The 3,560-nt window shown below is 47.5% G+C and overlaps 1 long non-coding RNA gene across 1 annotated transcript; it reads right to left on the bottom strand.

Moving 5' to 3' along the window:
* Positions 1–24: 24 nt before the first annotated feature.
* On the bottom strand, positions 25–992 carry LOC119359567. The gene is made up of 2 exons (XR_005172592.1): positions 776–992; positions 25–416 (listed from the first exon to the last, which is right to left on the bottom strand). It is a non-coding gene; the product is annotated as an uncharacterized LOC119359567 (long non-coding RNA).
* Between the last annotated feature and the right edge of the window lie 2,568 nt (positions 993–3,560).

Raw genomic sequence — 3,560 nt, 5'->3', positions numbered from 1 at the left:
CTACTAAATGACAACACCAAAAAATAGCATATTCTCCAATTTGATTCATATGTACTTCAGATGAAAAGATACAGTGTACAACTTTATATTATAGTTGGAAATTGTTGGGGAGAGCAATCAACTATAGTGTGGTACAACATTTGTCATGAAGTCTGCTCCACATTTGAAATATCTCAAAAATCCTACTAGGAAGTCTACTCATCAGCAAGCATTGCATCTTGTCCATTTGTGTTTCCTTGGCGTCAGTTGTGTTGTTCTAGCAGTGTACTTGGGGGGTCTTTGTCCTGAAGAATGATGGTGGGGTATGACTGCTGCACGAGTAGGTGGCCTCCTGCTTGCTCTTTGCTCCCTAATCTAGCATCTTGATAACAGGACCAGGGGGAATCCTTGCCAATTTGAAACCTTCTCTTTCATGGCTGCAAAGACATGCACAAATTATGTTAACTTATTATTACTGTATATGAGTTTGTTCAGACAGTTACTAGACGTAGAGCAAAATCATGTACAGTTCATCCTCATGTAAGCTAAACTCTCTTGAGACTGAAACTACACTCTCTTCAGTCTGAAACTAGTGATGCAATTTTTGATTTTGTAGCTCGACTGAGCAAACCAAATGATCCGATCAAGTACGAGCTTGCCAGGCAACAGTCCGTACCCAGTTTAATCAAAATATTTGATTAACATGTAGATTAGCGAATCAAACGGACCTCGTCTTTGAAGAAGCTGATGGCCTAAAGGAAACAAAAAATTTCAAACTTAAAGGTGAGGGGCTTACTAGTTCTGGGCGAGATCCAGAAGGTGCGTGTGGTGGACCGAGAGGCTGGCGCTGGAGACGGGGACCAGCCACGTACGACGGAGGATTCGGCGGCGGCGGCGGACGCTTGGAAGTTGGAACATGTGATTGCGAGACCAAAGGAAAGGGAATGACTGGGTGGGCCTCCGCCTCAGCCGGCCTTGCCTCGTGAGGGAGCCGGGATCGTACGCGTTTGGAGCCGAGCGAACGCTTCTGAGCCAAGTGAAGCAGCGACGGGATCGGAAGGAGCGACGGACGTTGGATGTAAGGAAGGGACACGTGGACGAATCTGGGCTAGGGTATGCACAGGATGGGCTTTGCAGCCGGTGTCCACGGAATTTTTTCCATCATGTCGGCACCATGCCAGCGCCGGCATACATTGCCGGTTTCAAAAAATATTACCGCAGTTTATGTTGGCGCACTCGTCAGCAGCCGGCACACATGCCAGCACACAAAAGGGGTAGGACTTGAGTTCGACCACGCCATCGCGGCCTCGTGGTCATGCCAGCACACAAGCCGGCATACAAAAAAGGAAGGCGCTCGCGGCCACGAGATCACTCGTCGGTGAACTTGAGCATGTCGGCCTGCATCTTCTCGAACCACGGCCTCTTCCTTGGCGACACGGTGTTGAGATCCACCTTCATGATCTCCACCCCAGTCATCATCTCGCGAGAGCCACTTCTTTCACCTTGGTCTTGGCGTTGGCGGCCTCGATCTCTAACATCTTGGCTTGCTTCTCCGCCTCGAGTTCGAGCATCTTGGCTTGCTTCTCCACGTCCATATCAAGCCTCCTCTTTTGGATCTCCATGAAGGCGTTCATTTTCTCTTCCTTGAAACATCGGCGCTCCTCCTCCCTTGAGTCCTTCTTGTTCATCATGTCCTCCACGCTTGCGATCAAGGCGTTGGATGCCGCATCCCGCTTGTCCTCCTTCTTGGAGTTGGTCTTCCCCGCGGTCGTGCCTGAAGGAAATATGCCCTAGAGGCAATAATAAAGTTGTTATTTATATTTCCCTATGTCATGATAAATGTTTATTATTCATGTTAGAATTGTATTAACCGGAAACTTAGTACATGTGTGAATACATAGACAAACAGAGTGTCCCTAGTATGCCTCTACTTGACTAGCTCGTTAATCAAAGATGATTAAGTTTCCTAGCCATGGACATGTGTTGTCATTTGATGAACGGGATCACATCATTAGAGAATGATGTGATTGATAGCTTAGCACTATAATCGTTTAGTTTATTGTTATTGCTTTCTTCATGACTTATACATGTTCCTATGACTATGAGATTATGCAACTTCCGAATACCGGAGGAACACTTAGTGTGCTATCAAAAGTCACAACATAACTGGGTGATTATAAATATGCTCTACAGGTGTCTCCGATGGTGTTTGTTGAGTTGGCATAGATCGAGATTAGGATTTGTCACTCCGATTGTCGGAGAGGTATCTCTGGGCCCTCTCGGCAAATGCACATCACTATAAGCCTTGCAAGCAATGTGACTAATGAGCTAGTTGCGGGATGATGCATTATGGAACGAGTAAAGAAACTTGCCTGTGACGAGATTGAACTAGGTATGATGATACCGACGATCGAATCTCGGGCAAGTAACATACCGATGACAAAGGGAACAACATATGTTGTTGTGCAGTTTGACCGATAAAGATCTTCGTAGAATATGTAGGAACCAATATGAGCATCCAGGTTCCGCTATTGGTTACTGACCGGAGATGTGTCTCGGTCATATCTACATAGTTCTCGAACTCATAGGGTCCGCACGCTTAACGTTCGATGACGATATGTATTATGAGTTATGTGATTTGATGTACCGAAGGTTGTTCGGAGTCCCGGATGAGATCACGGACATGTCAAGGAGTCTCTAAATGATCAAGACATAAAGATTCATATATTGGAAGGCTACATTCGGACAACGGAATGGTTCGGGTCGTTTTGGATAAGTTTTGGAGTACCGGGGGTACCGGACCCCCCCCCCCGGGGGGGGGGAGTTATTGGGCCTAATGGTGGAAGAGAGGAGGCAGGCCAAGGTGTGGCGCGCGCCCCCTAGCCCAAACCGAATTGGACTAGGGCTAGGGGCGGCCCCCCTTTCCTTCTCTTCTTCCTCTCCTTCCTTCTTCTCCTATTAGGACTAGGAAAGGGGAAAACCTACTCCTACTAGGAATAGGATTCCCCCCTTTGGGCGCGCCCCTTGTGGCCGGCCCTCCTCCCCTCCTTTATATACAGGGGAGGGGGCACCCCATAGACACACAAGTTGATCTTTAGCCGTGTGCAATGCCCCCCTGTAACACCCTCGATGCGACTATAGCTCCCACGTGTCGAGGCACGACTTAGAGGCATAATCGCATTGAAGGCATATGTCGCAAGTTAGGCAATCTTCACAACATCCCATGTAATATAAATAATAATAAAGGGGAGATAACATAGTTGGCTTACACTCGCCACGTCAATCAAGTACATAAATAACATTACATCATCCAAACACTCATGGCCCGACTACGGCGCCAAAATAAAAGAGAACCCAACATGCGACACGGTCCCAATCACCCCCAACTGGGCACCACTACCGATCATCGGGAAAGGAAACATAGTATCGTTGAGAGTCTTCGTCGAACTCCCACTTGAGCTCATACGCGTCTGCTGAAGCGGAATCATCAGGCCCTGCATCTGGTGTAATAGTAATCTGTGAGCCACAGGGACTCAACAATCTCGCACCCTCATGATCAAGACTATTTAATCTTGTAGGTA

Source organism: Triticum dicoccoides, chromosome 2A (genome assembly GCF_002162155.2).
Source record: "Triticum dicoccoides isolate Atlit2015 ecotype Zavitan chromosome 2A, WEW_v2.0, whole genome shotgun sequence".
Taxonomy (NCBI): domain Eukaryota; kingdom Viridiplantae; phylum Streptophyta; class Magnoliopsida; order Poales; family Poaceae; genus Triticum; species Triticum dicoccoides.
Note: the sequence above shows the minus strand (reverse complement) of the source record. Positions and strands in the feature narration are given on the sequence as shown.